Raw genomic sequence first — 20695 nt, 5'->3', positions numbered from 1 at the left:
TTATTATTCTATTCCATTATGCCTGTTTCCAGAGAAACTAATTATGGTGCATTGTTGTATTAGATACTTTCAGAAAGATTACATTTTCTTACTTTGGCCGATAAAAAAATTAAATCCATCAGTTTTCCTAAACACATTATAGTAAAGACAGACTCGCTCCTTGTAATTATTAATCAGTCGGATTTGGGGACGCAAAGCATTTGACTTAAGCTCAATACGGTCACAAACAATGTCCTGGGATCGCATTTGGTATTGAAACAATTTTTCAATTTATTAAAAAGTCATTAAGGCCTTGCAGTGGGGGGGGGGGAAGAGACTGCTCTAAGCTATGGAGTCAGGGTTGTACATGGGGAGAGGAGAGGGAGTTTGGCAAGCAAAAAGAAGTCCCAAGTCTATCTTGTCCCTAAGCCTAGCTCCATGCCCAGGTGTCTGTTCAAATTGAAATGAGAAGTCTGCCCTCCCCACCTCCCTCCCCACCCAGCTGCCCTAAGTGTGTTATCCATTTGCCCCAAGTCTGCCCTTTAGGCTCCTTGGCCAGCCTGGTGGTGGAAACAGACAACTGGTAGGGAAATTTTTCTTTCACTGAGCTTCGAGCCCCTAGCCAATGGTCTTGTACAAAGAACTAAATAAGCCTGACTCCCACACTGTCAAAGGGGCAGGCTCCTCCTACTTTGGAGACCCCCCAAATGGGGACAGGTGGATATTTAGAAGGACACCAGGTGTGGCCAGTTGCCTCGTTCCAGTCATTGGTCTTGCTCACTCAATCATTTAATTACTCCTCTGACACTTCCTACTCTCAGGAGGGATTTGCGGAGGTTTAGAAGGCTGGCAAGCTACAAGCCCAGCTTTTAGCCTGAGCCCTGGCTCCCGTCAGAGCTGAGTGGTAGTGAGAGAATCTGGGTGTAAGTCATAGCTCAGCTACTTGCACACAATGACCCTTGTATGAGTTGGTTAGCTTTCCTGGGCCTCAGTCTCTACTTGTGGAAGGATGGGAGGGTACTGCTGCTTCTGTCTTCACACAGGGTAAGGGAGAGCATGAGGCCTGCTCCTGCCTCTCCTGGGATGGAGTTCTGTCATGCCCATCCTACCCATTCACCCCTCACCCAAAAAAGATCAGAATCAAAATCTGCCTCCTCCTTAAGAAGTTTCTCCATCTATGCTGTTCCTTCTGACACAAATGCCTATCTCCTTGGGTTGGGAGTGTGGCCTAGTGGTAGAGTGCCTGCCTAGCATGCACAAAGCCCTGGGTTCAATTCCTCAGGACCACGTATACAGAATAAGCTGCAAGTGATGCTGTAGCTCAGGTGGTAGAGTGGTAGCCTTGAGAAAGCCCAAGAACAGTGATCAGGCCCTGAGTTCAAGCCCCAGGACTGGCAGAGAAAGAAAGAAAGAAAGAAAGAAAGAAAGAAAGAAAGAAAGAAAGAAAGAAAGAAAGAAAGAAAAAGAAAGTAAGTCCCCCTGCTATTGGTCTTTCTTCTGGCAAATTCTACCCCTATTTCCTTCAGGCCTCTGCTTTAAAATCTGTTAGAAGCCTCTGGGTTGCACTTTCCTATCCCATGATTCTGACCAGGACCTTATCTGTCCTCTTTCTGTGGGCATATGAAAGGGTCCCGACCTTCACAGACAGCAGACTACACAATGCTGAGGCCGATTTACCCATCCCTGAGAGAAAGTCCTTAACAACTGAACTGCCCACCTTTAACCCCCTGTGCCCAGCCCAATGCTTTTCTCTGAACTGTCGTCCAGAAGAAAACAGGAAGGGAAGCCATCCCTACTTCAAGATGCCCTTGGGAACATTAGTTGGTGGAGCGCCAATGTGCCTTAGTTTCCTCTTAGTTTGCGCCCCACCTTGATGCCACCAGCTGAACAGAGAGATAGAGCCAGGATCAAATATCTGAACACAAAGAGGAAGATTCCAGAAAAAAAGGAGGACAAAGTTGAGGATCACTGTAATTGAGGGGGTGACTGGTGGGGCTGGGGTTGGATCTGAACACAGCCGAGCTCAAGAAGGCCTATTCCTTTCCTTGCTATAGAAAACCATAGGCTGCAGAGATGGATTGCTGGATGCCAGCCTCTCTGCCCCCTCCCTGTGCCTCTTTACCTGCGGGTAGGTAGAATTGAACATGTTCCAGACACTCTATTTCCCTGGAATTTATGGAGGGTTTTATCTTCCCTCCTTGATCACTGGTGAGGGAAAGGAGAGGGCAAGCTTGCCACCCTCCCCAGGAGCAAGGGAAAAGCAAGCTGGCCACCCTCAAGCTTGGAAAATGCCATCTAAACCCCACCTCAGCAATCCCCTCCCCATGGGGCCTCAGCTTGGATGAGGAGGGGATGGCAGCCATTTAAGCTGTCACCAGCTCCATCAGAGGATTTAAATCACTGACACAGTAACAACAGCTGTAGATTACAGCTCGGAAGCCACGCGGGCACAGCACGGCAGAGGCAGAGGAGAGGTGGGAGAGGAGAAAAGAGGTACACGGTCATGGCATCACCTTGGCACCACAGTAGGGTATCACTTTGCAGCCGAAGCCAGCCCAGCAGGGAGCCCTGAAACTTCCCCCCACCCCCACCATCTCTTCACCCAAGCAGTCTCCCACAAAAACCTTACACTCCTAGATACTCCCCAGCTGGGAAGCAATTCCTTTGTGTTCTCCAGATCGGGGTGGTTTCTGTGCTCCCCTTGTTTACCCATGGATCTTGCACCCAGAGGCCTCACTGCCAGGGGTATCCCTGAGAGAAGGGTGGGGGCACCTGGCAGGGAGCCTGCCTGGCTCCTGTTCACAGGCACCCAAGCCATTGTCTCTGATTGCATGGTATTAGCCGTAAATTACAGCCTTTGGGAGGCCGTATGTAAAAATAAAATAAAATAAGTGTCAAAAGACAGAGAAAATATTGATTCTTCAGGGAGAAGAAAGGATGGCTTGGTTAAATTAAAACTTTGAAAGGAAGTTAGAGTGTGGGTAGATGGTCTCCAGAACTCAAGAGCTATCTAGAAGCCTGGTAAAAAAAAAAACTAGCATTGTAATCGGTCAACAAACTCCTTGGCTGTGAGATTCTTCCCTGTCTAGGAAGCCCAGGTAAGATGGGGCCCTATCCATCTGAGAGACGGCATGTCCCTGAGATTTGCCAAGGATGTCACAAGTTAACCCTCAACCAGGACACCATGGAGCCTCGTAGGGGAACAGGAGCTTTCCGTGGTGCTGAAAGTTATCTCGTATCTTGCCCACTACCACCACCACCAATAGCAAGGAGAATCTCTCCCTCCCTCCCTCCCTCCTTCCCTCTGGATCTGGGGCCCAAAGTGAGGTCACTTAAGAGTCCAGCTTACCTCACTCCTCTTTGGGGTCCTTCTTCACCTTTAATCTCCTTCTCCCTCTAAAAGATGGAGAGATTTTCCCAGGCAATCCAGAGGTTGCATCTGTTTTTTCTAGAGCTTCCTGGGCCTTAGATGAGGAGCCTTATTGTTTCTTCAATGAGAAAAAAATGTCCTAAAAGAACCCCACATAGCCTGAAGCTGGTAACTCACGCTTATAATCCTAACTACTCAGTAGGAGACTGAGATCAGAGGATTGGAGTTCAAAGCCATCTCCAGGCAGGAAAGACTATGAGACTCTCATCTCCACTGAACCCACCCCAAAACAAGAAGTGAAGCTGTGGCTCAAAGTGGTAGAATGCTAGCCTTGAGCACAAAAGCTCTGGGACAGCACCCAGGCCCAGAGTTCAAGCCCTATGACCACCACTCCCCAGACACCATACGGACTTCAGTAAGAGACCCAAGTATGCCATGGCATCTCCTAGTAAGGATACCCATATGCGCCAGGTTTCCAGGCTGATAGATTCCCATCTCCTTGTGTGGAGAGAGAAGCAGTCTTTCACACAAGAGAATGCCCCACCCATAACTTTCTTCAAGCCAGTGCCTCACCCCTCACCTTCTCTCAGCACTTGGGATTTTCTGGCCCTGCACCCCATTCTGAAAGACAACTCCAGGACTCAGAGCTGCCTGGAAACACCTGCACAATTATCCACCACTTGCCCCAACCCTGAAGTCGCAAGGTTACCACCATTTCCACCTGCTACTTGACTTTGCCATCAGCAGAATGTGGTGGGGGGGGGTAGAAATCAAAGACTTGATGTCCCAAGGAGTTCTCTGCCCTTTCTGGCATTTCATTCCCCTTCACTCTTGGATCCAAGGCACAGGCCTGGTGGGTTTGCCCATATATCCCTCTAACTCCAGGATCTCCTGAGCTAGGAGAGTCTTAGGATCCTCCCCTCACTCCAGCCCTGCTGGAACATGCATTCCCTACCACACGGGACTCTTTCCCGTGGATACTACATTTTGCTTTTGTGCTCATCTCTGGTGACACCCCTCCACCAAAGGCATGTACCCCTAAAATCTGTGCACATACCCAGCCCAGAGTTCTAGAAAATCACAGCCCAAGGGAAAAAAAAAAACAAACCTACAAATCCCACCACCACACCTCCAAAATTCAGTTCTATGGAGAAGCAGAGGGCCGGAGTATGCTTTTGAAGGGCCATTCTCTCTCCAGCCTTTTTTTCTGCTCAAAGAACTAAGATCTCAGCACTCTGACTTGAGGAGCCTGGAGTTCCAGGTCCAGTCTTCCACTCTCACCTCTCTATGCCTCCCTCAGTGCCCTCCTCCCCTCTCTTTCAGGGCCATTCCTCCCCCTCCCTCCCCCCCCCAGGAAAATCATTTCAGGCTCCAGCCATGCCCTAGAGTCCCAGTTCCAATCTTGTGCTGTGTCACCTAAGACAGGTCACCTAACTTCCCTGAGTCACCATTTTCTTAATAAATGGGATAATAACAGAGCTCACTTCACATGCTGCTGTGAACCTAAAAGGCTCACCTGGAAGGAAATTAGTTCAGGGAACAAAGTCTTGTACCAATATAATAATAATAATAACAACTATAATAAAGCGACATTTCCCTCCTCAGCTCCCTACCCCTAAGGACCATTTTTTTCTTGCAAGAGCTACATGTACTATGCTGTTTTCTCTTTCTTTTTTTCTTTACTTTTTCTTCCTTCCTTCTTCCTTTCTTTCCCTTCCGTCCTTCCATCTACTCTTTTTCTTTTCTTTCCTTTCTTTCTACCTTTCTTTCTCTCTCTTCTTTGTTTCTTTGTTTCTTTCTTCCTTTCTTTCTTTCTGCCAATCCTCGGGATTGAACTCAGGGCCTGGGCATTGTCTTAGCTTTTTCACTCAAGGCTGTTGCTCTGCCACGTGAGCCACAGCTCCACTTCTGTCTTTTTTTGATTCTTACCTGGAGATAAGAGTCTTATGGACTCTCCTGCCCAAGCTGGCTTTGAACCATGATCCTCAGATCTCAGCATCCTGAAGAGATAGGATTTCAGGCATGAGCCACTGGTACCTGGCACTGCTTCTCCTGGGAATAGACCACAAAGACAAACTGCACTCTGCAAGCACACACACACACACACACACACACACACACACACACGCACGCACATACAAATGGTAAATAGGATATAATTCATTTGTAAAGGAGACCCCAGTTGTGCCATCCATCTTAAACTAAAATTCAATACATCTCAGCGTGGCCTGCTGGGCCTTGATGAATGGAGAGAACAAAGGCTCTGTCCCAAGAGCTTGCAGCCAATCCTACTTTCTGGGACACGGAAACACCAGCCATGGGCAAGCAGAGACGCTGAGATGCAGCCATCCTAAGACATAGGAATGACCCTGTGTTGAGAAGCTCCACTCGGATTCCCTCTGGCTTGGGTCCTCCAGTTTCCATATAGCCTCCTAGAGGTTCAGATAGCCCTTGTCCAATGTTGGTTCCGTATACTAAGATTTAAATTCAGAGCCCCATAGTTAAATGCTCTACCATTTGAGCCAGAAACCCACTCCTTTTTCTCCTTAATATTTTTTTTTCTGGTTCTGGAGCTTGAAATTATGGCCTAGGCACTGTCCCTGAGCTTTTTTTTTTTTGCTAGTCCTGGGCTTGAGCTCAGGATCTAAGCACTTTCCTTGGACTTTCCCAAGGCCAAAGCTCTACCACTTGAGGCACAGCACCACTTCCAGCTTTTTTTCTATGTCTGTGGTACCTAGGACTCGAATCTAGGTCTTTTTGCATGCTGGGCAAGCACTCTATCCCTAGGCCAAACTTCAGGCCTCCTTTGCTCAAATCTAGCACTCTACCACTTGAGCCACTGCTCCGCGTCCAGCTCTTTATGGGCTTCAAGCTGTGGTTGTCAGATCTCAGCATCCTGGGTAACTAGGATCCTTAGCTAGGCCCGTCCTTTCCAGTCCACACCCACACACCTTCATTGGCCATGCCGGTGTCCCTGCTTCCCTAGCCCTGGCTTACCATGTGCTCCAGTGGAGGGAAATCTCCTCCTGACCTTGTAGAGACCTTTGAGGAAGGGGAAGAAACAGGATGGAGAAACAGAATGGAAATGAGACTGGTAGACAGGTACTTGGAAGCTTAGCCCAAATTTTGGCCAGGTCTTAATGGCCTGGAAGGGGCTAGAAAAGCAAAACTGGTATCAGAAGCCAGGTCTGACGGGTACCACGTGATTCCAGGTACTCAGGAGATGGAAATAAAGATTTCTAGACTGTGGGGCGTTAGAGAAACCCCATCTCAGCCAGTAAACAGGATGATGTGGCGGCCACACCTATTACCTCTGTGCAATGGGAGGCTTAGCTGGGGGAGCAGCAATCCAGGCCGACCTGTGTAAAGGAATGTGGGCCAGACTGGGAGGAGGGGGGAGGGGGAGGGGAGGAGGGAGAGGAGGGGGAGGAGGGGAAAGGGAGAGGGGGAGGGGAGGAAGGAGAGGAGAGGGAGGGGGAGGGGGAAGGGGAGGGGGAAGGGGAGGGGGAAGGAGATGAGGAGGGGGAGGAGGGGGAAGGGAGAGGGGGAGGGGAGGAAGGAGAGGAGAGGGAGGGGGAGGGGGAAGGGGAGGGGGAGGGAGATGAGGAGGGGGAGGAGGGGGAAGGGAGAGGGGGAGGGGAGGAGGGAGAGGAGGGTGAGGGGGATGAGGAAGGAGGGGGAAGGGAGAGGGGGAGGGGAGGAGGGAGAGGAGGAGGAGGGGGATGGGGAAGGGGAGGGGGAGGGAGAGGAGGAGGGGGAGGAGGGGGAAGGGAGAGGGAGAGGAGGAGGGGAGGAGGCAGAGGGGTGGGAGAGGAGGGGGTGGAGCAGAGGGCGCCCAGGGACCTTCAAGCCCCGGCCTGGCTGACCTGGAACCACCAGGGCACCAGCAGGGCAGCTGTCCCGGGAGTCGGGAGCTGTCCAGCTCTCGGCCTGCGTGGACAGTACTTGTGGGGGCTCCTCCTCCTCCTCTCCTCCTCCTCCTCCTCCTCCTCCTCTTCTCCTCCTCCTCTCCTCTCCTCATTCTCTCTTTTTTTTTTTTTTTTGCCAGTCCTGGGCACTCTCCTTGGGCTTTCTCAAGGCTAGCGCTCTACCGCTTGAGCCACAACACCACTCCTGTTTTTTTCTGTGTATGTGGTACTGAGGAATCAAACCCAGGGCTTCCTGCATGCTAGGCAAGCAAGCCCTCTACCACTAGGCCACACTCCCAGCCCCTCTTGGCCCTTTTTTCTAGTATTTATTCGGTCACCAAGTTGTCAGACTTAACTGCTTCAAACTGTCAGACCCTGTGCAGAGGCTCTAAGCTACGAAGGGGTTTGGGGCATAGATTATTCTCAAGCTGGAACATCTAGTTCTGGTAGGGATAGGAGCTAAGCGGATCCTAAGCCTCCAGCTGCTTCTTTGCAAAAGAAAACTAGGAAAAACAGGGTGACTTCAGGGATTACATGTGGCCCAGCTAAGCACTGTGCCTGTTGCAGTATCCTCTATATAAAGCTCTGTCCAGTGGATGCTGGTGACTGCTCAGACCTGAAACGCCAGCTAGCAAGCCCAGAGGCTGAGACCTGAGGATCACGACGCAAAGCCAACTTAGGCGAGAAAATCTGTGAGACTTTTATTTCCATGTAGCCATCAAAAAGTCAGAAGTAGAGCTGTGGTTCAAGAGGTAGAGCACCAGCTTGAGCAAAAGAAAAAGGAAAGGCTAAGGGACAGTGCCCAGACACTGAGTTCAAGCCCCAGTACCTATAAGCACACACACACACACACACACACACACACACACACACCTTTGTCACAGCTGGCCGGCAGTGATTCCTCCTCCTGCAGGGTAGGAGGCCTATGTCCCCAATCACCCAGCAAACCCCACAAACAAAAGCTCGGGTGGATCAAAACTCTCATGTTCCCTTGGCAAGTCCCTTCTCTCTCTGGGCATGTGGTACATGGCCCCGGGGGGGCTGACCCCGCTAAGCAAAGCCCTTCCCAGCTCTTAAGGACATTTCAACTCACCATCACTGAATCCGCTGACCTGTCCCAGCAAACGCCATCCTAGCCCTGGGTTCAGATTTAACTCTGTCCTTATTAGCAGTGAGCATATCTTTTCCCTTTCTGGGGCTGGTGAACAGAGAGGCCCAGGGTGCCTCTGTGAACAGAGGCTCAGAGGTGAGCTCGACAGTGATTGCTGTGTTAAGAGACGATGGAGGACCTATTACGGTAAATCTCAGAGGAGCACTGAGAAAAGCCAGGCTAGGGCAGACATTGGATAGGAGTCACCTGTGTGCTTACACCCCATTCCCTTCCACACCGTAACGAAGGCAGTTCTCAGGTGTGGGTTACATCATTTACCTTCCCCCGAGAATCATCTCACCCTGTACCCAGTGGTTCCATAAGTGACTCAGAGATGCACATGGAGTACATACAGGGCGCAGTGTTTCGGGGGATAAACCTGACTCACCTTCCTTTACTGGAGACCAGATGCGTGGGTTGTCTCTAGGACAGAGTTGTACCAATGGGGACACAGATAGACAGGACAGATGGTTAGCAAAGCTTCAGTCAACTAGGAGGGGACCGGCCACAATTCCAGACGCCGGAAGCCTCATTTACACAGGACCTGAACCCACTTAGGAAGGAAGGGGGGGTAGCCTTCATTAAAAATTAAAAGCCCACAAGTTAGCAGAGATGAGACAACAGGGTAGATTCAGATACAAATGAAAGCGATCACAAAGCGCTAATGACATGAGGAAACCTAATTTTTACAGTGTCAGGCTTGTGTGATTGAAGTACTCTTCTGGCTCCTCTGGAAGCATCGAGGGCCAGAGATGGCATTGAGTGGCAGACCTGAGAGGCTGGTAAAACTTGAGTGAGTGCCATGGTGGTAGGGGACCCCATTTCCCCACAGTGTCCCCCACCATCAAGGCAGCCTGGCGGGGTGAAGTCACACTCATACACACTTCTATAGTTATATGTACCCGGTTGCCGCGGAGACCAAGCGACCCTCCTGGTGGAAGGAGGCTGAGTCACTTTGAGTAATGGCAGAGAACGCTGCCGCTGATGGGGAAAAATACATCTTCATAACAGGGTGAACCTTTTGGAAAATGGAATAAGTAAAATAATTGAGAGAAAGAAAATTGAGTTTTTATTGCTTTTTAAGTGTTTAAGTGGAGGTTTCATTTAGGGAAATTAGCGTTGCTTTTATTTTTAGCCAGCCGGTAGGGTAGGGAAGGACTGGGAGAAGCATTGATTTTGGGGTGGGGCTTCATCTCCTGCCCCTCCTTCTAGAAACCGCAAGACACCCCCATTTCACAGAATGGAGAAGGAGGCCAGAGCTTCAGCTAAGAGTCTGAAATAGAGGCAGCGTTGTGGCATCTTCTACTTTGCTTTCTTGCACCTCTGCATCCTGGGTCAGACTCATTTCTTCTTCTCAGTCCTATAGAAAGTGTGCCTTTGCACACACCCCTACCCCCAAAAAACAGCTCTTGTAATTTTGCACAGGGAGCCGTGATGCCTGTCGGAGGTACACCTGACCTTCTCTTCAGCTCCCACCCACTCTCTTCTGTCTCCCCACCCTCCGCTGGTCCCCGATCCCCCATGCAAATGGGTGAGAGGCTCAGGAAAGCCCTTGTTGACTGATCTCCTCTGTGAGATCTGAGGGGGCTCCTCAGGCAGTCCGCCAACCTGATAAACCTGGAAGGGGTGGTGGCGTTTCTAGAGTGACTCGTGCTGAGCTGGGATGGGCCATGATCTCATCGGTAATATCATCTCGGTTCTTTCCTCTTGTCTCTGGCCATGTCTTTTCCACACTGAAGAAATGGCTCAGACCAATGTTTCTTCAAAGATCCACCTAGGGGGATTCCACAGTGGACTTGAAGGGCTGGCTCTTTCAGATCCCGTGATCCTCCTCTGCACTGTCTATCTGTCACTCAGGGCTGTATACAGGATTCACGTGTGCGTGTGTCTGTGTGTGTGTGTGTGTGTGTGTATGTGTGTGTGAGTGTGTGCACGCGCGCGCACGCGCATGTCAGTCCTGGGACTTGAATTTAGGGCTTGGACGCTGTTCCTGAGATTTTTTTTTTTCCCTCAAGGCTGGTTCTCTACCATTTGAGTCACAGCTCCACTTGCAGCTTTTTGGTGGTGAATTAGAGATTAATTGGTGGTTAATTGGAATCTCGTTGACTTTCCTGAGTGGCCTGGCTTTGAACCTCAACCCTCAGATCTCAGCCTCCTGAAGGGTTAAGGTTACAGGTGTCAGCCACAGGCACAGGTCAGGACTCCCTCGTAATTCCCCGCCTCACTTCTGAGATAAGCCTTTCCAAGGGTCCCGTTGCTTCAGTGTCTCCCAGACTCCCACTGAACCCCAGAAAAGGCCCAGCAACTGGCTCATTCTCTCCCCACTACCCCAACCTACCCACCTGCCCTGCTAGGTTCAACTCCCATTTCCCCACTCCAAAGACCCCCTCCTGCTCCTCAAGCTCAAGAAGCGCCCTGCTCTGCTCCATAGCTTTCTTTTAATTTCTCAAAAGCTTCAAGCTTCTGTCCACCCCGGGACAGAAGTGTGTACTGCCTTTCTCTATTGGTCATCCTTGCTGGCAGCTTCCTCATGACCCCGAGGGCACTGGCACATATACATGCAGTTGTTCTTCTGAGCCCCTCACCTCTGTCTCCAGCCACTTTCATGAGTCTCTTCTGCTGGGAACGCAGCAGCTCAGAGCCTATATCTACACATGCATTCATGGCAACAGGCAGACCCAGACACATACATAGTGTGTTTCCAAATGGCTAGCACACTAAGGCAGTGATGTCTCACTTCCTACATGCCCAGCCATGCATGCACACCTCCCTCTCCTCCCCCCCTCACTCTGCCTCCCACCCACAGGCTGATGTGCTTCCAGCAGCAGCCAACCAATTAGGAACCATCTCACTGTCCCTTTTGCTCATTAGGAACCATAATGCTCTGGGGTCCTGCTTCCTATGCTAAAGGCCTTGTGCACCACAAGTCTGGAGACATGGCAGAGGCATGTCCTCTTACCGTATTTTGACATGTCCCACTCTTGGCAACATACCAGTAATCGTTGAGCATCTTCTGGGCACCAGTGGTTCATGCTACTCAGGAAGCTGAGATCTGAGGACTGGGGTTCTCAATCGGCGAAGTCTACAAGACTCTTATCTCCAGTTAATCACCAAAAGGCAGGAAATAGAGCGGTGGCTCAAGTGGCAGGGCACTAGCCTTGCGCACAAAAGTTCAGGGACAGCACCTGGGCCCTGAGTTCAAGACCCATGACCAGCATCTTCTCCCCCCCCCCAAGAAACTCATGTGACAGACACATTCCCTTTAATTTGAAGAGGGGAAAAAATAAATATCACACAGAAACACAGGAAAGAAATTGGAATGTCGGCCTCCCACCCATTCATTTCCAGATCACATCTATTTCTATTCAATCACATTTCTCCACCACTGCACATCTTTTTTTTTTTTTTATCAGACTGTGCATTAAAAAAAAAATCCTTAGTTTATTGCTAGGTCTTTGAGCCTTTCCCCAGGCTCCTGTGTCATGTAAAACTTTGGTTAAATAAATTCCTTATGTTATATTCTCTTGTTAATCCATCTTTTGTTATAGGGCTACCTTGTACAATCCTTGCAATAGGTGAAGGAAAAAGATAGCACATTTTCTCCCTTCGGTATTCTTTCTGGAAATGCAGGACAAAGCCTCCCACCAGAAGATTTCCTGAAGATTACGCTGGATTGCAGGCAGCATACTCAGGCTACTGGGGGGTGGGGGAACAGGCGGGGGAGGGGGAAATGGCAAACCCTTCCAGGCCAGCTCACAACTTGCATCGTCTAAATGTGCAGCCCCCACCCCCCCCAGCCCAGCTCCATCCTCTTATCTCTACAATAAAACAGCCCTGCGGCCCTCTCTTTGTCGAGTAACATTAGCTGTGACACTCACGACCAGATTAGATGGGAGTTTGTAAGGAAATGGCCCAGGGGTCTTTGTCCACTGGTTCCTCTAAGGCTGACCTTGGATGGTTTGAAAGCAGTGGCTGCTGTTCAAATCATCACACACACCCCCATGCCAACCCCACACCTCAAATTCTCTAACCCCACCCTGTGGAAGGGGTAGAGGAAGGAGGGAAAGGGAGAAAAGAAAAAGATAAAAAGGAGGGAGGGTTGTAGCAGGGAAGGAGGAGGAAGGTGAAGAGAGAAGGAGAAAAGGAAGGAGGAGGAAGGATACACCAGCCTGACCTGTGGGAGCTGGAGGGAGGGGGAGTCTGGGCCGCCAGGGAGTCATTCATGGCTGCAAGCAGCAGATAAGGTTGGGGAGAAAGAAGCAGTGGCTGATAGGAGCGTGGGGGATTAAGGGACTCCAAGGACCTGTCCTGGGCCTGTGAGTGGAAACCCAGGAAGAAAGGAGGTTGGGGAAAAGAAGAGAAAGCTTCAACTTCAGTGGACTCTCTGCCCCCCCCACACACCCCTATCCTAGTTCCACTACCTAAGTAGATTGTCAAAGATTGGACCAAAACAGGGCTTCGAGGACCAAGGCATCATAGCCGATCCCCAAGCGCAGATCTGTCCTTTAATCAAAGACAAGTCATGCGGCCATCCACAACAACACAGCAGCAGTCAGGCCCTGGAAGCAGTCCACCATGCTTGTAAGGGACTCAGTGGATAATGTGATGACATTGCCAGTTCCTCTGCTGAAATCCTTCTAGCCCAGCTATTAACCCAGAGGTTCCCACAGAGATGGGGTTAGGAAAGAAATTAGGACCCAGGTCTCTTATTCCTTTAGGACACAGGGGGCTACTGTGGTGATGTCTCGTCTTTCCCTGTGGACGTACTGGAGTTTGAACTCAGGGCCTTGTAGCTCTGCCACTTGAGCCACCCTTTCCTTAAGTCTTGAAGGTTCTGGGGGACATCCGGGATCTTTTTTTGGAGGTCAAGTCTGCAACCACCAAGGGTGAAAGTGAGATGCCATATGGTCCTCACTGCTGACACCTGGTGCCCAAAAGTGGCAACTCATACAAAGCAATCGCTGCTCAATTCCAAGGAGGTGGGGTGAAGGACATTCCTTAGGTGCCTGGAACAAAGCGATTGCATGGCTATTTCCCTTTCCAGGACAGCACCCTGGCCTGGATCCTGGAACTTCATGTCTGGCACTTAGCTCAGAGACACCCCAAGTTGTGACAGACATGTGCCCATCAGAAACTCCCAGAAAGCTATTAAAGCCAAAGTAGCCTCAGACATGGCATGTCTGGCCTTTTTTTTATATTAAGGTCTAATGATACAGAGGGCTAAATCTGATTGGTCTTCAGGGGAGGGAAGAGGAGGGAGAGTGGAAGAGTAAAGACGGGAAAGAGAAGCTTATTAAGGACTCTTAGGTCTTAACCAACTGGCTCTACCAGAAAATACTCCAGAAGGAATATATTTCCTTTCCTGCTTATCCCTCAATTCCTCATCACACTGCCTGAATCAAGGTTATGTCAAGGTCAATTAAACTAAAGGAATTGTGGAGTGGCAGGCAAAATCTAGGCACCAAAAAATGACTCTTCCTGGAAGGGAGAAACTGAAAAAAAAAAAAAAGCAAAGAAAAGGAGTGACATTGTCCAAAAGAAGGAGTCTACTATTGCCTGACTTAGGAAACGGTAACCCCTCTGTACAACACCTTAGTAATAATTATATTATATATATACATATATATATATATTTAACGAGGGGCTGGGAAGGTAGCTTAGTGGTAGAGTGCTTGCCCCACATGCATGAAGCCCTGGGTTTGATTCCTCAGTACCACATAAACAGAAAAATCCAGAAGAGGTGCTGTGGCTCAAGTGCTAGAGTGCTAGCCTTGAGTAAAAGAAACTCAGGGACAGCGCTTAGGTCCTGAGTTCAAGCCCCAAGACTGGGGGGCGGGGAACTGTTCCTGGAGTCAAAGGGAAAAAAATCAGATACAATCTTTTTTTTTTTTTTTTTTTTTTGCCAGTCCTGGGCTTGAGCTCAGGGCCTGAGCACTGTCCTTGGACTTTCTCAAGGCTAGAACTCTACCACTTGAGCCTCAGCACCACTTCCGGCTTTTTCTATATATGTGGTACCAAAGAATCGAACCCGGGTCTTCGTGCATGCTAGGCAAGCACTTTAACCACTAGGCCAAACTCCCGGCCCCAGATACAATCTTTCATGAGACCTTTTTCTCCATTTTCTCCATGAGTCTTCCCTAATATTTCTAGAGCTGGTCTTTTTATGGAGCAGATTATGATCCTCAGATCTCAGTCTTCTGAGTTGTTAGGATGAGAGGTGTGAGCCAACTTGGTCTTTTCTAAGTATAACAGAACCTACAAAGTCATAGCTATATAAAAAATATCTTCACATGGGGAAAAAAATCAAAACCTAGAGATGAACAAGTTGAGAAAACAGCTGTGAATTCTGTAATACATGGAGGGGGGCCATGAATGAAAAAGAGAAATACCCACAGTCCCAGTAAAAAATGGATAAAGGTTATGAGCATATAGTTCATCAAAAGATTCACCCCTTTCGCTGTGCACACCCACATTCCTCTAGGAGAAACTCAAGGTAAATGGGTAAGGGTGGAAAAGATTATTTATTAGGTGGTGACCATGAGGGAAAACAGAAATTCACAGTTGCTTGTTGCAAAGTAAATCGAGTGACTTCCTTGAAAGCAATTTGGCAATATCTATCAATCTATCTAAAATGTACAGGCCCTCTCTCCTACCACTGCCCGTCTCTAAGAATTTAACCTCCAGATAAACTCACACAAGTGTGAAATTATGCCCAAGGATGTTCACCTCATGATGTTTCTAAGAGTAATTGATTGGAAACTCAGAGGAGCCTGGCTGAGTAAATAGAGAATGCACTCTTCATATATACTTAGTAGCTGCTAAAACAGCAATGCACACTGAGCAATTCCACATTCGGAGATAGAAGAACACGAGTTTTTCAAAACCAGAGACTTGGTCACACTTCTCCCTGTTCAAAGCACTTTGCAATCTGGGTACAGTGATTCAGGTCCGTCACTCTAGCTCCTCAGGAGTCTGTGATCTGATGATTGAAGCTGAAAGCCAGCCTGCACAGGAAAGTCCAGAAGACTCTTGTCTCCAGGTAACCACCAAAATGCTGGAAGTAGAGCTGTGGTTCAAGCAGTAGAGTGCTAGCCTTGAGCATAAAAGCTGAGGGCCAGCGCTCAAACTCTGAGTTCAAGACCTAACACACACACACACACACACACACACACACACACACACACACACGTCTTTGGTTGAAGCAGGATAGGGAGGCATATATGTGCAATCAGCAAGAAGCCTTTTTTTTTTTTTTACCATCAGGGGTGGTGAAACAATATAATAAATATGAGAAATAAATCTTGTTACCATGTAATGAGCCATCTTATTAATGTGTTAAACTTGTAAGAAATACTTAAGTGTTTAATTGGCACCTAATGAGGGTATCAATTAGGGATCATTATACATTTCTTTAAAAATCCTAATTGGCAGGGGGAGGGCATTTCAATCAATGCCATGGGCTGGGTTCCCCAGAGACTCCATCCTGGCAGTACATGCTGGGGCTGTAACTGGGCTGCATATCACTGGAAGGCTAGCCCCTCACTCGAGCTCACAATGATGTCAGGGCCAGATTCTACCAGACATTAGAACTCAGCTTCTCATTTGCCCCAAAATCCTGCTTCAAGGATGCCTCTGTCCCATAGATGGGAGGCCTTGGGAATTGAGGCTTTGCTAAATTATGGGCCCAGAGCTCTCCACCACTGCCTGCCTCTTCCAGGATCTTGAAGAGGAGTTTTCAGGAGGCTGAGTTAAAGCTGAATAGTGGGTTTCAGACTGCAGTGGGGGAAGAAGTTCCTGTAGCTGGAGAAAGACTAAGGAACAGTATTAAAATACATCTTGTGTCCAGCGTCTGTAGCTCACACCGGTCACCCTAGCTATTCAGGAGACTGAGATTGTGGTTTGAAGCTAACTTGGGAAGGAAAGTCTATGAGACTTTTTATCTCCAATTAACTAGCAAAAAGCTGGAAGTAGAGTTGTGGTTCAAGTGGTAGACCACTAGCGTCAAGTGGGGAAAAAAAAAAAGAAAACAAAAGAAAAGAAAAATCTAAGGGATGGCATATCCAGGCCCTGAGTTCAAGTACCAGTACAACAAAAGGAAAATACATTTTGGGATATCCTTGAGGCCTTACAGTCCTAAGGTGGAATCTAGGTCTCTCTTTCAGCTAAAATGGATCCCAGCCACGTTTACATTAGCTCCTGCGTGCCTGGTATTGCCTCGGGGACGTGACCAAACAGTGGGATTCAGAATAAACTTATCCTTCCTGTCTCCAGAGCTCTGCCTCACTTCCCAGAGAAAGTAGAGCCATGCAGATCTATATTCTAGGCCAGGCTAAGCAAAAGAGCAGCATTCTGAGCAGTCAGAGCATGATTAATTATCAAATTAATTGCCAAATTAATCACCTGGGTAATTGGCAGAGAGCTGGGCGGAGGGCAGGAGAGAGATTACTGTCCAGCATGCACCAGTCTCAGCAAGGGGCAGGGTAAGGGGTAACCACCAAGGCCCAGACAGGGGGAAGGGCAGAGGCTGGGCCCTGTCAGAACAGAAGGTAGCAAGTAGACAGCCTTAGAGGCCAGGGTAGAACTTTCCTGAGTTCAGTGGGCACCTCGTGGGCCTGTGAGTGGAGGTCAGAGCCATGGTGGAACGTAGACCACAGTAGTGGTGGTAGGGGAAAGAAAAGGTGGCCAGATATGTGTATAAAAGTTGAAGAGGGCTGGGAAGATGGCTTAGTGGTAGAGTGCTCGCCTAGCATGCATGAAGCCCTGAGTTCAATTCCTCAGTACCACATACACAGAAAAAAAGCTGGAAGCGCTGCTGTGGCTCAAGTGGTAGAGCGCTAACCTTGAGCACAGAAAGGCTCAGGGACAGGGCCCAGATTCTGAGTTCAAGCCCCAGGACTGGCAATAAATAATAAATAAATAAAAATAAAAAAAGGGTGGAGGGAAGGGAAAGCCCCAAACAGATGAGTTGTGGTAAGGGACCAGGTACTTCCCTGCAGCCCACAGAGCTCCAGGCTCTGGGGAGAACCCTGGAGGTTCTTGTATTAGAATGATTAGGGAAACAGCTCTGCCATCTGCCAGTTTTCAGAAACTTTCAAGGACCCCTTGGACTTGTGGCCCAAGGTTGCGGCTTTGACCAGAGGCCTTGAGCCAGGCAGCATAATCCCTTGCCCAGCCTTCAGGAGGCTGGCAGGCTGATTCTATGCCCAGAATGTATCTCTGGGGGTCACCAAGTCAGGTTAGGTTTGGAGTAGAGTTCTTCCCTTCTGGCTGTAAAGGATTTGGTGGGCCCATATGCTCTGCTGAACAGAGGCCAGGATTGAACCCAGGGTTTCATGCTTGCTAGAGAAGCACTCTACCACTGAGTCACAGCCTCCACCCTTTGTTAAGGCAGATATGTTTTACTACGTAGCTCAGGAACTCAATAGTAGCACAGACTGACCTCAAACTCAGATTTTTCCTACCTCAGATTCCCAGATTCTGGGGTCACAAGTGAGTGCCTCCCCCACCCTCTCCTCGATCTGTGTATCAGAAGAACCACCCCCGAATAAATACAATAACTGTATATACTTATTGAAAACTTGCAGCATGCTTTTAATATATTAACTCATTTTAAGTCCCATGTAGAAGGATCAACTCAATCCTCCATTTGATTCATAGCCTTGAACACCTCCTATGCACTCCATTCCGGAAGCTTAAGTCCACAGCAGTGCCCGGTCACCATAATCCAGTCCCTTCTTCAGACCTACTTTTGGCAGAGGTGAGACAAACAGCTCCAGCTATCCTCAGGGCAGGAATCCTGAAAAACTCAAGTCTAAATTTGTCCGGGCACCGCTCCCCCCCCCCCTCCATAAATTGGACCTCTACCACCACCTAGAGGTTTTATCTTAACTTAAATTTGAGTTCGTCTCACTCTCACCCTGGCTTGGGGAGGTCACCTCTTGAGGGTGAAAACAGACCTCCTGGGTCTCTTTGGAAGGAGTGGACATAGTGTAGTCTCTTTCGTTAAGTGATTCTCAAAGAGCAGTGTCCAACAGATCCAGCTATCAGCATCCAAGGCAAAAGGATTTTGGTAGAGGAGTTTGGCACTTAGCAATGTAGATGCTTCAGATTTGCAGGGGTCATTTGAGGTGTGTGTGTGTAGAGTTAACCCATTTGAGACCCAATCCAGGCCTGGCTGGGTGGTAAGCAAACCTACTGTTCTGTGCCTTGGTTTCCCCATTGGGGCCTTTCCTCTGGGTTTGTGGGTTAGTAAATGGGCTGCACTGCATGTCCTCCTAAAAGATTTACACACTCTATCCATCCACGGGGAGTTGTAGAAGGAATCCTGCTCTCCTTCCACCCACATTTCAGTGTCATTTTTATTGACCTATCATTGAGCGGTTGATAAATCCCTTACATCTCTCATAATCTGGTGTTGTCAGCTTCCTCTGGGTAAAGAGTCTTTCAGGGAGCTCTGGCCAGGGCAAGATTTGACTCACACTCCTATTTCTTGGCCCTTTGGGGCCTCCAACCTTATGGAGTGGAAGTGAGGAGCTCATGTCCTGGCCCCGTCAGAAGAGTCTCTGAGGGTTAAAGATCTAGAAGATAGGACCAGAGAGCTGTGAAGACTGAGTGGCAATGCCTAATCCTGCCAGCAGATGGAACCACAGGACAGCATCAGACACTAGAAGGCAGTTTGAGGAACAGAAGAGGCAGTATTTACTGGGTAGCCATCAGAAGAACCACCCCTATTGGCCAGTGGACTTGAATGTCTGCTGTCCTTTCATATGAAAGGAGAGTGAGACAGCCCATCTCCTTCCAACTGCATCAGAGACGACATATGCTGGATCCTGATATGGAGCTTGGGCACTGGGGGGTTACCACACAGAGATCCATTGTGTGAGACTCCTGCGTTAGGGTCTTAGCAAGGGCGGGGGACTCCAAGAATGAGCTAGAATAGAGCTGAGCTGACAGCGCTACACCCTGTGTCTGACAAGCCACTGACACAGCAACAGGACCTTTCCTGCCCCTCCAGGCACCTAATTATGTCATGCTCACATACTTCTTGGTCATTTCCCAGCATCTCTAGCTTTCTAGGAGTGTTGTCTGAGGCTGGAGGCATGGCTCAGTGGTAGAACACCTGTTTAGTAAATGTGAGACCCTGTGTTCAAACCCCCGAAACAGAAAAGACATCGAGCGTGTTCTTTTGTCAGGATGCTGAGATCTGAAGATTGGAAGTTTAAAGCTAGCCTTAGGGCAGGAAAGCCAGCAAGACTCTACTGCCAATTAACTACTCCCTCCCCCCACCAAAAAAAAACAAACCAGAAGTGAAGCAGTGGTTCAAGTGATGGGACCACAAACAACAACAACGAAAATAAACAATGCCAAGGCTCTGAGTTGAAGCCCCGGGACTGTCATTAGGAGAAAAAAAAAGTGTTCGGGGGTGACTATAGATGTTCCCATTTGTTATTATGCCTTTGTCCCCAACCCTCAGAGACCAAGGTAAGTGAGGATTGGAGACCTACCAAGGCCTGTCACCAAGGGTTGCTAAAGGACACGCAAGTACACAGGAGAGGCAGTGGGCATTGTCTCCAGCTCTAAACATCCGGATATTCTCTCATTCCTCTCCTGTCTTCTTTTTTCATACAGTTGTAGTTACAAAGACATAGAGCGCACACACACACATAGCACCTCTACACCCTCTTTTTCTCCTTGCATCTTTCTCTTCCCATCTAGAAGGGAATGCAGTGTGGGTTGATTCACCGACCGGTGGTGATGTTTAAAGAAATGTCTCTGGAAGTTGTCCACAGTCAGGTCACCTTGTGGTTAGTTTCTAGGTTCCCCCCGCTAGGAATGTTCCTTTTACATTCTACAGGCATCCCCACTGTCTGCCTGCAGCCAGGCGACGGGATTACTGGATTCACTTTGGCTCGAAGGGGACACATGACTATATCAAACAAGAAGATGGCTCCCTTTGAAGGTGTCCATCCACCTCCACTCTGAAATGCTTGCCACCACTGCCTCTGACCCACTTACTACCCATGGGGGGAGATGTCACTCATGGAAGCATGACATGGGGAGGGGCAGCACAGAGGACATTTCCCAGAAGGCCAATTAACTAAGTCCATTTCAGGAAGTCATGGTGGGCCACTGTCCTTTCACCTGACTGACCTGCTGAGGGCCTGCCGGGAGAGGGGTTCTGGTCAGGCCATAGAGAGGACATGCACACCAGAACTTTACATCTTATGGAAGACCTAGACCTTGTATGGATGTGTGTGTGTGTGTGTGTGTGTGTGTGTGTGTGTGTGT

Source organism: Megascapheus bottae, chromosome 32 (genome assembly GCF_031878675.1).
Source record: "Megascapheus bottae isolate mThoBot1 chromosome 32, mThoBot2.hap1, whole genome shotgun sequence".
Taxonomy (NCBI): domain Eukaryota; kingdom Metazoa; phylum Chordata; class Mammalia; order Rodentia; family Geomyidae; genus Megascapheus; species Megascapheus bottae.
Note: the sequence above shows the minus strand (reverse complement) of the source record.